Source organism: Pantherophis guttatus, chromosome 1 (genome assembly GCF_059756535.1).
Source record: "Pantherophis guttatus breed Tessera chromosome 1, ASM5975653v1, whole genome shotgun sequence".
NCBI lineage: Eukaryota > Metazoa > Chordata > Lepidosauria > Squamata > Colubridae > Pantherophis > Pantherophis guttatus.
In genome coordinates, this window is record NC_142063.1 from 274098971 (window position 1) to 274113278 (window position 14308).

The following is a 14308-nucleotide window of genomic DNA, read 5'->3' on the forward strand; positions in this document are numbered from 1 at the left end:
CATCCCACTTGTTCAGTCTGCAGCTTTTCCTTCTGTGTCCCAAGGTCATTCCCACACACTATTACTCTACCTGAAACAATAGGAACTATGTTACAACTACCTTTTCATGGTGTCATAAAATGAGATGGCATGAAGAGGGCACAGGACAAGAATAAGTGGCCAGATCTAACAAACATCTCCTTTTTTTTCTTCCTTTAATTTTTTATTTATTTATTTATTTTATTAAACTTGTATGCCGCCCTCTCTCCCAAAGGACTCAGGATGGCTCACAACAATAGAAAAAACATATAAAATTCAGTATTCAAATATAAAAACCAATAAAATCCCCTTTAAAAAACCCCTTCAGTCCAATCCGGACTGTTGATTAAAATATAAAATGCAAAGAAAAATGAAAATAATGGGAAAGTTAAGGGAGAGGAAAAAAGGAAGAGGAAAAAGTATAGGGGGGAAAGGGAAAAAGAAAGAAAAGGATTGACTTCTGACTCTTTCTAGTGAAGTAGAATAGGATAATAACATTTTTTAGAAAAAGCACCTTTGGGACAAGTCAAACCAATGTAGGCTTCATTTAAATATAAGGAAAACCTTCTTGACAGTAAGATCTGTACATCAGTGGAACAGTCTACTTTTAGAAGTTGTGGGTTCATCATTGGAGAATTTTAAGGAAAGGATAAACATCCATCTCTCATTGATGGTTTGATTGGTTTTCCTGGACCAGATTATCCTTGTGATCCCTTCCAATTTTACAATTCTATGGTCCATGCACGAGGTCCTATGACTATAATCTGACCCCTTCAAAAGAATCCATACTGGTATCCCATTGGAATCTATCTGATGACAGACCTGAAATGTTCACTATGTTATTCAGAAGCAAGAAAGAAACTAGAGGGAGGAACTAATCAAGTCATCCCCCTTCTCTTTAGCAGACTGAAGATTTTTAATTTGAGTGAATGAGTGCTAAAGCTGCTCTCAAAATTTGGGAAATAGCTTTTGTGTCAATGAAAAAAAAATGGTGGCAACCAGAATAGTCTTCTATACGCTGAAGGTCTGGGTTGTAAAAAAAAATACTGAATTTCCTAATTTTCTAATCTGTCAAGAAGCTCAAAAGTGCTTTCCTATTTACTTAGTAATGGATTGTTTAATTGGCAATGATTTTTATTTTACAGGTAAAATCCACATGCTTGAAGGAAAAACAGTTTTCTATGGAGCATAGCTAAGTAATCATGAATGGCACGATGTACCATATTTGCTAACTACTCCCTGTTTGATTTTAACTGTTCATTTCCTGTGGATAGAAAATTAGTTACAATAAAAATTCTTCAACCAGCAATCCGAAATACCATTTAAGGTAATCAGTAAAATGAAAATGTGGAAACGAGTGACCCTGACATAAATTGCTTTTGACTCACTAAGGAAAATAATCAAGAGCCAAAATAGACAATTGGTTTTTCATTTTCTTTAATACGGATTTTGGAGAAAATGCTTTAAAATAAAAAATAAAAAAAAACACACCTTCCCACTCAGACATTTATTGCTTTGCATTCTTTCATTTGGAAAAAAAAGTGTGCAGCTTTTCTCTGAGTGCAACTCATCATTTTCATCCCTATCCTTCTTTTCCATTCTTTTAGTTTGCAGCATCTGATACTCTTTTGACCAATTTAGGATCCAATCAGACTCAGAATAGAGCTGGAAGGGACCTTGGAGGTCTTCTAGTCCAGCCCACTGCTCAAGGAGGAGATCCTATACCATTTCAGACAAGTGATTGTCTAGTCTCTTTTTAAAAACCTCCAGTGATGAAGCACCCACAAGTTGTGAAGGCAAGCTATCCCACTGGTTAATTGTCCTCACTGTTAGGAAGTTTCTCCTTAATTCCAGGTTGCTTCTATCCTTGATCCAGATAAATGTATATGGACATTCTCAGTTATCCAGATCATGGTTGTCCCAAAGGTTTTCAAAAAGTAACTGGACTTTGTTTTTCCCTTGAAGACTGAGTTCTGAGTCACAACTGAAGAAGCATCTTGGATGAGAAGTGAAACATCTTCCAGGAAAAACAAAGTCCAGTTTGGGAGATCCAGATAAATATTCTGGATTTTCTCCCCAACTCAGAAAATGTCTGAACTTTGTCAATATTGTGCTTGGAAAGGTCTCTTGGGTGTGAAACGCTGCAAGCAGGTAAAAATATCTCTCTAAGACTCACAAGAGAGAAGGAAAACTGCTATTATTATCTTAAACATAAAATGTCACGATAAATGGTTTCCTTTTCTTCACCAAATTGTAGGAAAGCATATACAGAATTGAGACTTCTTCCAACATTACTACCAGCTGTGGGAAGGAGACAGCTGCCAACATTGCCTTTGAGCACTTATATCCTGAATAGAATCCTTACTCTCTAACAAAAAAAAAAGGGGGTGGAAAATTCCTACATCTTGGAAACTGATGTGATCCATGTCTGCCTTTTTATGAATCTTTTTTCAACTTAGTGGCCTAAGTAAGAATTAGTCCATCATCTCTCAGACTTGAAATGAAACCTTCGGCCTCAAAGAAGGGAACTTCCCAAGGGAGAGAGGCAGTGGTGGAATTCAATTTTTTTTTCTGTTCTGTGGGCGTGGCTTGGTGGGCGTGGTGTGGCTTGGTGGGCATGGCAGGGAAAGGATACTACAAAATCTCCATTCCCACCCCACTCCAGGGGAAGGATACTGCAAAATCCCCATTCCCACCCCACTCTGGGGCCAGCCAGAGGTGGTATTTGCCGGTTCTCCAAACTACTCATAATTTCCACTACCGGTTCTCCAGAACCTGTCAGAACCTGCTGAATTTCACCCCTGGAGAGAGGGTGTTTGCACACACCTTGAGAAAAAGTATGTAATCAGCAGTGATGCAAGTCCTTTGAAAGAGTGCAAGCATATTGGAACTCCCATTGTCCAAGTGATCTATTCCTTTAATTGGGGGAGCGTATGAGTCGCTAGGTCAGTATGTCTCAACCTCAACAGTTTCAAGATGTGTGGAATCCCAGAATTACCCAGCCAGCATGCTGGATTCTACCTATACTAAGCCACACAGGGCAGAATACAGTGCTGGGTGCAACTCAGACAGAAGTTTGTCATAATAACAGTAATTATGCATGTCACATTTGAAGAATTGTATGGGGAGAATTGAGACAAAGCTAAGTCTCTAATTTTTCTCTACCACTCATTTTTATTCTTGTCATTTTGTTTTCCTCCTAAAAGGTTTCCTCTAACCTTTTGCTCATACCTAGGTCCTGTATGTGAGTATAGATGAGGTAAAGCAACTTCAGAGGTTGCTAAAAATGTTTTTTCCCCTTTTTTTTTATTGTAACTTTCCACTGTATTCGGAAACTCAATCTTGGGCAAAATGCCTCTCTTGGAAGACATGTGATGAAAAGGCACGTGTTGAAAAGAAATATAATTTTATCCGTGTTTTGATTCCTCCCCATTTTCCCTGAGTGCTACCGCTCATATAAAAAATTACACGTTGTTCTATTTTGCCAAACAGCGACTCTGTTTTGTGGCAGGAACAATATCACCTACATTCTCATCTCAATGGGAAGGTAATGGGGCCAGTTACTGAACTACACAGAATTTTAACCTCCCTCCCTCCCTCTCTCTCTCCCTCCCTCCCTCTCTCTCTCTTTCTCTCTCTCTTTTTCTCTCTCCTTCCCTCCCTTCCTCTCTCCCTTCCTCTCTCCTTCTCCCCCTTTTTTTTACATTTTTTTCAAAAACAGTTGCTGTATTCCATCATATGAGTTACATTATATATGTGTGTGTGTGTGTGTGTGTGTGTGTGTGTGTGTGTGTGTGTTATATGTATAAACATATAAATGTGCTTTCCAGGCCACTGTCTCTCAAATCAGGGGAAACAAATTATTGGATATAAAAATAATAACTAGGATTTATTTAACAGGGAGAGGGACAGGGCACAAGCAAAAAAAATAATAATAAAAGCTATATTCAGAGAAATGAAAATTGAAGTCTCTAATCAACAAAAGAGGGAGAAAGGTTGGAATTCAATAACTGAGTGGCACAGGATTCTTAAAAAAAACCTTCTCTAACTTTATAGGCCTTGCTTGGAAACAGCTGTAGGATTCAGTCACTGAATCTGAGATTATTATGATATCATATTATTATGATACAGCTACTAGATGACAACTGAGAGATGAACAGAAGGTTGCCTTCTCTATTCTCCTTCCCTGTGTTTTTCAATTTTAATATCTCCTTCCCTCCCTCTCCCTCCCTCTGTCTTTTTATTTCTTTCCCATGGGGGGTATTAAGTTATTTTCTTCCTTTTGTTTTAACTACTTTAAGCTTAACACACACATAGATACATACAAGCTTATGCCCTCTGGAATGAGATTCCCCACCCACCCAAGATTCAAACAACCTCCACCCTACTAGTGTTTTGAAGGGCCCTGAAGACCTGGCTCTCTGCCAAAGCTTTTGGCAAGCCTGTTTGAAGCCCCCTTTTCTTCTTTTTCTTTGTTCCCATCTGGGTTTCTTATCTCTGCCAACTTTGTTCCTTTTAGTTTAGTGTTATTTTCTTGTTTTCAAATGTTTTTTTTTTTAATTTAAACTGCCCAGAGTCAACGGAGGTTTGGGGGGCATATAAATTTAATAAATTAAATTTAATTATTTTAGCTTTGTACTATAATGATTATATCTATGTGTACTTCCTGCTTGAAAAAGACAGGAAAGGGAAATGCAACGTGGTATTTTGAAGGGGGAGGGGTTGAGTTCATAAAGAAGGGGTGTGTGGCTGCATTCACCCTGTGGTCCTTGATTGCCCACCCCTAAAATAGTATCAGATTTGAGACAATGGAAAAGCTTTCCTGGTTTTGGGGTTTATATCTGAATGAGTGAATCAGCCAGCCAACATTAACTCTAACGAACAAATTGTGTACTGTTGAGCTTGATCAGTGGTACTAAAAATATCATAATGATGTACACACCATCATATTGATCCCACCACCTGTCCTGACAGGTGAGCTGACATTAAAAAAAAAATCAACAAGATTGCACCTCAGTGGAATCCACTAGAACTTCCCAGGGATTATTAGACTGAGATTTTTAAAAATCCACAAAGAAGACAGTGGCAAATCATTTCTGTATCGTTGCCAGGAAAAGTACACAGACTTTTATGCATGCAGTTACTATCACTGAGCTAGACAAGAGGGGCCTTTTGCCTTTTTATGGAGAAGTAATCCTTGGGTTCTTAATGGCAATTGGGATGCAATAATAAAGTACAAAATCATGTGACTGTATTGCTTAGTAATGGTGATCCTGGAGGTCACCATTACTCTCATAACCCCAGGATGCATGGATCGAGGAAGAGGCAGGAGTTCCAGGTAAGGAATGTTGAGGAGAGGCACAGGAGGCCTTGGATAGACTGGCAGAGGCTATAGAAGGGCAGGAGAGGTCCTTTGGACCAGTGGTGGGTTTTAAAATTTTTTACTACCGGTTCTGTGGCTGTGGCTTGGTGGGCGTGGCATGGCTTGTGGGCATTGCTTGGTGGGCATGGCAGGGAAAGGATACTGTAAAATCTCCATTCCCTCTCCAATCCAGTGGAAGGTTACTGCAAAATCCCCATTTCCCCCCAATCAGCTGGGACTCGGGAGGCAGAGAATAGATGGGGGTGGGGCCAGTCAGAACTTTTACTACCCGTTCTCTGAACTACTCAAAAATTCCGCTACCGGTTCTCCAGAACTGGTTCCGCTACCGGTTCTCCAGAACCTGCTGAAACCCACCTCTGCTTTGGACCCGGGTGCACTTCAGAGGATGGGCAGGCAGATAATGCTATGGAATACAGGTAGTGGGCTCCTTGGGTGGAAAAGTGGTGAAGTGACTTAGTGGAATGACTTATAACAGGGGTGGGCAACTGTGGCCCTTTTACAACCTGTGGACTTCAACTCCCAGAATTCCTGAGACAGCCAAGCTGGCTCAGGAATTCTGGGAGTTGAAATCCACAGGTCATAAAGGGGCCATATTTGCCCATTCCTGACTTATAACTTTCCCTGCTGGCTTCTTCATTGACTTTGCTTGTAGGAAGCCAAAACAGAAGGTTGCAAATGGCCATCACATTACATGGATTGCTGCAACTTTGTAGTCGCAAGCTGGGCAACCAAACACCCGGATCATGATCAAGTGACCACAACGATGCTGTGACTGCCAGCAGCCTAATGAATTTTCTGATATTGCCTTATCAGGTGTGCGTCAGTGGTGGGTTGCCCCTGGTTTGCACTGGTTCTATAGAACTGGTAGTAAAACCAGTGGGAGGCTCCGCTCACTGACCCCGACGTCATCAGAACGCTTCTGCACATGCACAGAAGAGTGCGCACACGTGTGGCCCTGTTGCGAACCGGTAGTAAATATAAGTAGAACCCACCCCTGGTGTCTGTGTGTGTGTGTGTGTGGAGTAAGATGGCAGCTGCCACCACACTTTTGAAGCACCACCCAACTTTTATGTGTGTGTGTTGTAAAGGAATGACAATCTGACCATGGGAACAAGAAAGGAATAAGTGAGCTTTTAAGGGAGAGTTTTAGATAAAAAATTACTCAATCCTGGAAGAAATGAAACTCAAAAGAATCTCACTTTGGTTTTGTTTAGTATAAGAATAAGATGGGGCAGAGAGAAATTTGGACAGACTTTCAAGATTGTGTTCTCTACCATACTACAGTGGAGAGTATTTCTGAAACCCTCTGTTGCATCTGTTTCCTGGCTAAGCCTCCTTTGAAGATCTGACGGTTGTGTGGAAAAGGAGCAGGACTTCTATTTCCTGGTTTCAGGTACCATCTTGACTTTTTTGACACATTGGCCCAAAGCTCTGTGGATGCCCCTAGCTGACATGCATTCTTACACCAATCGTTGTTCATCACATAATTGTTCCTATGACTGGGCTGTGAGGCATATTTATTATTACTGCGTTTCATCTATCACAGTGTTTCCCAACCTTGGTAGCTTGAAGATGGGAAGTCCACCCATCTTCAAGCTTCCAAGGTTGAAAAAGACTGATCTATCAAAAATGCGAAAACTGCTTTAAATTTCCTAAGGAAGAAAACATTTATACCATTGCCAAATATATCTCCTATCTGCCAGTAAGCTAGGAAGAAACCTTTAATGAGAGGAATTTTAATGGCAAAATGTTTCTTCTTAAGTTTCCATTTTCAAATGTCAGAAGACTCCAATGTTTCCATATATTTCTGAATTCAGCCCTAGACAAACAATTGGCTCCCAACAGTACCATTTAAATCCCAATTTAAGCACATCTGTTGGGGAAAGTAGAGGGATCTTTATGGAAATCAGAATTTTATCTGAAAAAAAAGGAACCTTTTAATTCCTCGGATTTTTATCACGTCTGTAATTGCAAAGTGGTGATCAGCTAGATCAGGAATATTTTGGAGAGTCTAACCTAAACAGATTCCATATATTAGAGTCAAGAAATGACTTCTGGTGAAGAATACAACACATTTGGCAAGAATTTTGCACTTTGGGCAAGAAACTGGAGTATTTCTCCAAAATGTTCAGAGAATTGCCTCTTTGGATAGTATGGAGTTACGACAACAGAAAGCAGTACACATACACACACATTCTAGCTGGGCCATTTAGGCTTGTGACAATGGGAATTTTGTAAAATTTAGGGTTACTTCCATTACTGGATATTTATTTTAAGAGGCTCAGAAGATTAGGAGATCTTCTGAAAGACATCTGGGAGATTCTTGGGTATGATGGGGAAAGAGTAATGTTGTTGCTTGTACAAGTAGAACAGTGTGATATACACTTATTCTTATGTTTGTGATAACATCTGCTGGTTTGTTTTAAACAGTCTGTTTAAGATTCCACACTGTCTTAAGTGCCTTGGCAGAAATATTGTGTACAGATGCATTAATAATAATAAAACAATGTCCAAAAGAATGAGCTAGGCAAGACTAACAAACTTTAGTTGAAATGTAAGTTTGTGGCAGGGAGACACATTTTATGTAGTAAATAGAAAACAATGCTAAAAAAAATATTTATGAGCTATCATGCATTCGAAGCTATAATATGAAAGTTCAGAACAGGCTATTGGGGAGTCTAGCCTGAGGAAAGAATATATTTTTATATATTCTTTTTAAAAACAGTTTGTTCTGAATCATTTTGTACATTGCTTATCATGCGATCGTTTTTCATAATAAATGTGGTAGAACATGACACCCAGAACACAAGCTTTCCCAGCCATGAGATTTGATGTTGCAGCAGAAAGTGACAATGAAATCATTATACATATTATTTACTGTCGTACTGTATATATAGTCTAAAAGAAAGCAATAATTACCTTGCTGTGTTTCATTAATTCACAGGGTTTAACGCAGAGATTTCTTGTAATGGCTCTGAACAACTGATCAGAATACCTTTTAAAAAAAAATTCTAAAATCTTATTGGACTCATTTTTTAAAAGATATAATCACAACGTTTCATAGCACATCAGAATAATGCTTGTGAACAATCATATTATGCAAATGTGGAGTTTAAATGGCGCGCATAAGATCTTTCAGAAAAGCTACATTGCCTTGGAAATAACTACATAACTATGATTTGTTGGGGTGGGAAGTAGGTCTGAGAAATATCAAATGGGTTCATTTTAATAGGAGAATTGTTTTGTGGGCTGCATTTTAGATTGTAGTGCTTAATTGCAATCGTTGGGACATTCTTGTTTGTGAAGAAACTTTCCTCAGAAGATTTTAATGAAACATACAATATATTTTCCTATTTCACATACCGACTATTTCAGTGGTGGGTATCAAATTATTTTACTACCGGTTCTGTGGGCGTGGCTTGGTGGGTGTGGCATGGTTTGGTGGGCGTGGCATGGTGGGCGTGGCATGGCAGGCATGGCAGGGGAAGGATACTACAAAATCCCCCCCATTTCCTCCCAATCAGCTGGGACTCGGGAGGCAGAGAATAGATGGGGGCGGGGCCAGTCAGAGGTGGTATTTACCAGTTCTCCAAACTACTCAAAATTTCCGCTACCGGTTCTCCAGAACTGGTCAGAATCTGCTGAAACCCACCTCTGCACTATTTCCATTTATTAGCAGATCCTATTGATTCATAGAGGTGTCATTTAAAAATTCCCAATAAACTGACAGAGGTATACAATAGAATATACAAATGATATGAACTTATTACATAACTGCTTTGAATAATAAGGTACAATTTTTTTAAAAAAAAGCTGTGGATTTTCCTCACTGACTCGTTTACCATTTTGTGGGTCTCTGCCAAGCATTCAAAAGAAGTGCTTGATGAGCAAAGGACTTTTTCTTGAGGGATTGAAGCAGAGAAGCAAAAGTGACTTTGAGAAAGATGCACAGCTGCTCTAACCGCTTTTCTTGGCTTTCTGCATATGTGAACACACACACAGCAAATAGAATTCATCAACAGTGGCCACCAGAGAGGCAAAAAGGCTGTGCATACATATGGATTACTGGGGACAGCATTCCAACCATTTGCAGAAAATCTCCAGGAGCACAACTTATTTCAAGCTTCAAGGAGAGCTGCTTCGCTCATGCTAATTAACATGCTTTGCAAAGTACCTCCTTTGGACAGCTTTACGTAGCTTTTCTGTTTCAATCACAGGGTTAAAATACTGCCCAAACTTCAAGGTGTTGGTTACCATCTTTAAAGCGCTCCATGGCTTAGGACCTGGCTATCTACAAGACCGCATTCTGCCACCGATTGCCTCCCACCGACTAGTACGCTCACACAGAGAGGGCCTCCTCAGGGTGCCGTCAGCCAAACAATGTAGACTGGCGACCCCCAGGGGGAGAGCCTTCTCTGTGGGGGCCCCTGCCCTCTGGAATAAATTACCCCCGGACATACGAAGGATCCCTGACCTCCACGCCTTCCGTCGTGCAGTGAAGACCCTGTTATTCCAGCAAGCCGCTCTGATGGGATAAATGATTTTAATTTGGTTTTAATGGGGTTTTAAAATTGGTTTTAAAATGAGAGTTTTAAATTCGGCCCATGATTTAATTATTTTAATCTGCTCTTAAATTTTATTTTTGTATATTGTTTTTATTATGGCTGTTCACCGCCCTGAGTCCTTCGGGAGAAGGGCGGTATATAAATTAAATTAAATTAAATAAATAAATAAATAAACAAATAAGAAATTATAATATTACAAATTTACAAATATAATTTGAATTTGTCTAAGGATATTTACCAGGTAGTATGGCTGCATTAGTACTATTATTCTTCTCATATTTTCTACTACCTTCTCCTATTGATACCTTATGATTCTATTACATTGTTGTTTGTATGTACAGTGAGAGTTTATGCACCGGAGACAATTTCTTTGTGTGTCCACTCACACGTGGCCAATAAAGTATAAAGAATATAGAACTTTTCAAATGGTAGTTGCAGCTTCTTAACTGTTTCCAAGGACAGGTCCATTTTTAACATCTCTAATCAACCTAATCAAAGATCATGGATGAGGATAGCTAGATTCCTTTTCTTTAGTTATTTAGAAATAACTGTGATGTAATCATGAAATTGATCCCAGGCTACCATTTCTACTTGTTCTTCCAAGAAGAGTTGGAGCCAAGCTCAACCTTGGAGAATAAACTCTGTTTGGCCAGAAAAAAGGTGATTCCCATCAAGGACAAATGAACACATTTCCCCAGAGGTGGGATTCAAAAATTTTTACTACTGGTTCTGTGGACGTGGCTTGGTAGGCGTGGTTTGGTGGGTGTGGCAGGGGAAGGATACTGTAAAACCTCCATTCCCTCTCCACTCCAGGGGAAGGTTACTGCAAAATCCCCACTTCCTCCCAATCAGCTAGGACTTGGGAGGCAGAGAATAGATGGGGGCGGGGCCAGTCAGAGGTGGTATTTACCGGTTCTCTGAACTATTCAAAATTTCCGCTACCGGTTCTCCAGAACTGGTCAGAACCTCCTGAATACCACCTCTGCATTTCCCCCAAAATCAAGTGGACCATCATATATCATTCACTTCACTTCATATAAAATCAGTTTTTATTTAATAGCTAATTTTAATTTTGATTTCTAGATTTGTTGGGGGCAATGAAGTCAAATGTATGTCTGATAGCCCATGAGGAATATTCCTTGGTATTTAAATATATCCATATTAAAAGAAAGACAAAGGTGACCAACAATGCATATCTCACTGTGTTGAAAGTAGAAAAGCACAGGTTAAAGCTCTGATATCTTTAAATAAAGATATCTCAGAAACATTTTGAGAAAAACATTAATGAAGAGCCTAAAGGTTTGCAGCTATTTAAAGTAGGCAACCTTGAGCAGAAATTGAGATTTTAAAAAGCTTGTACTGTATAACAATTCCCCTTCACCTTCTGTTTTAAGACTACCACAGCAGCTGAAACTTTGAGATGACCAATTGTGGCTCAGTAGAATAGGACGGTCAATTGATATCGTATGCCATTAAGGAATCAAAAGGAATAAATAGCCAAGCTTTCCACAAAAAACACAGCCTGAAACTCAACTGGAAAGATCCCAGAAAAATGAGTAGATTCTTGCCAAGTCTGCTTACAAACCCAAAACAAATTTATTGAAGTAATGCAAAATTTCTGATCAGGGACATGATGTTTCATCCAGACTCAGAAAGAAGGAAGTGTTGACTACCTGTAAAGCCCAATCCATAACTGTGAATTATTGCACATGTGTCACTCTCTGAATTGAGCAATCATGACTGATTCATTAGATTCTTTGTGGTACTGGCTATTTTAATGAATATTTTAGGAACGTTTTTGAAAAATTTAAGATTGGGGTGGGGTTTTTTTCTTTTTTTTCCCTTTCCTTTCCTTTCCTTTTCTTTACTTCTTTTCTTTTTTTCTTTTCTTTCCCTTATGGAAATCAGCAACAAATCACAAAAAGCAATACTCAAAAACAGTGTTGTTATTTTTTCCTTCATTCACTATAATGAACTATTATTTTATATTATATATTGGTTAAAATACAAATATATAACACACCAACCAATGATTTTTTTTAACTTACTTATATTTGATTCAACATATTTCACTGACTCTGCCATTGGCTTATACTAAACTCAGTTTAAATTAAATTCAGTAAATACCTAATGTAAAACTGTCCATTATACCATTATAAAACACTGCAACTATTTTAACAATATTACCATGATTTGTTTATGGTAGTTGCTGAATGATTTAATAACCTACCAGGCAGAACACCTTGAGTGGGAATCTGCTGTTTTCTCCTTTAGTTGAAAAAACTAGAGTAGCATTAGAAAAATACAATTCTTCCTTTAGATCAGGGGTCCCCAAGTGGACTGGCACTGGTCTGTGGCATGCCAGAAACAGGGCCGCACAAACAAGCAAAGCCCCATCCACAGGATGCAGGTAGCATTTGAAACCACACCCCCTCAGGTCTAAGGAAAAAACTCTCTCCACAGAACCGGTTCCTGGTGCCCAAAGGATTGGGGGGGGCGCTGCTTTAGATTATCTATTCCCTTTGATCATTGAAGACATATTCCTTTCCTGGCAAAACTAAAAATCAAACAAATCTGAAAACACTAACTCTTCATTCCATGCGTGCCAGGCACACTTTGTTATATGAAATAGAGCTCAATGAAGCCATATTTTAAAAAGTATCTATCATTTAGTGGAACACAATAAGAAATTATATTAAAACAGAGTTATCAAATCTGGACAGAAACAAACACTCTATTGGCTCTCCCCTGATGCTCTGCTGGAATTTTGCAGCCCAGATTTTATAGGCCTAGTTGGGATAACTGTTGTGCAGTCATGTAACTGTAGTGCAGATTATGCTGAACCGTATTAATTCCTTACAGATCATTGGTTTTTTTTTAATGGCTCATGAGTCTGTTTTTCAGCTTTCAGTCTCCTGCAGTATGCATTATCATCATCAACGATATCTTTTATAGAGTTATAATTAGAGTTAGACAACCCAATGTCCAGATGTTTTTGCTCTTCAACTCTTCAAATATCAGCTCCCAGCCAACACAGTTGTGGATGTTGTAGTCTAACCTTTTTGAGGGTGATAAATTATTGTGATTTTATTTTTCGAATATAATATAGATTTAAGTACAATTCCACTGTGGTTCCTGGTGGGAACTAATTTAGTACTTCACTGCAGCAGATGTGTGGTGGATCCTGAATAGGTTGAAAGATAATTAGAATACAATCTGGCTGCTGTTTGTCCTTCTGTAGAGGAATAGATCCATGATGGGAGTGGGTTATACTAACTTTCTAAATTATGTGAAATAATAAAGAGATCTCGTCCCCCATTCAAATGGTAAGGGTTTTTTTCATGAAACGAAAAACATATATATGTGTTATGTATGTGTTTGAGTAGATATATACTTTCTCTTGAGAGCAGGCAACAGAATTTCATTTTTAATGTGGGCTGGTGTGCTCGCAGTAAAAAAAAACAACAATAAAGTTATCTCATCTCAACTCATCTCATATCATCTCATCTCAGGTAAGGTAAGCTCAGTTGGCATGATGTGACTCCTGCCTGACATATTTCAGTATTGAATGATTACATGCCAACAAGCCATGTTGACTGTGACCACATAGATAGATTTTCTTCATATTGATCTACCCCTAACCAGGTCCTTCAGCTCCTCCAATGGTGCACTCATCACTATTCTAAATGAATATCTACCTTGTTGCTGGTCACCTTTTCTTCATTTTCCTTCCACTTTCTCCAGCATTAGAGCTTTCTCCAAAGAGTTGGGTCTTTGCATAATGTGTCCAAAGCAGTATAATCTCAGCCTGGTCATTTGTACCTTGAGTGAAAACTCTGAGTTGATTTATTGATGAGCCATTTGTTTGTTTTCCAGGTTGGAACCAAAAGTTTGATCAGTGCTATTCCCCTCTTGCTTCAGTGAGTAGTTACTGTAAATGGTTAAATGTTGCTTTCCTTTCCTGGTACTCCCTATAATAAAATGGGCAAATGCTTGAAGACTTCTTTTTCAAAGGTCATTTGAGGATTTAAATATATATACACCAAAAGATTCATGGATTTTACAATCTGCAGCCTTCTGCATGTCTTCTTTGGGAATATGTTTTGATGACTGTGAAGATCCATTCAGGCTGGCATCCAGAATCCACTTATATTGTGATTATTTTATATTCTATACAGAGCTTGTTTTTACTAGGTAAACCGTTACAATTACTATGCAAAACAAAGAACAAATACACCGGGTCTCTCCTCTAGTTCTGCAATCTGTTCATAATCATAGGATTAATTCTTGCTGTATTTTTAGTGGAAGAGATTAATAAAAATATTTAATTTTTATTTTGTTG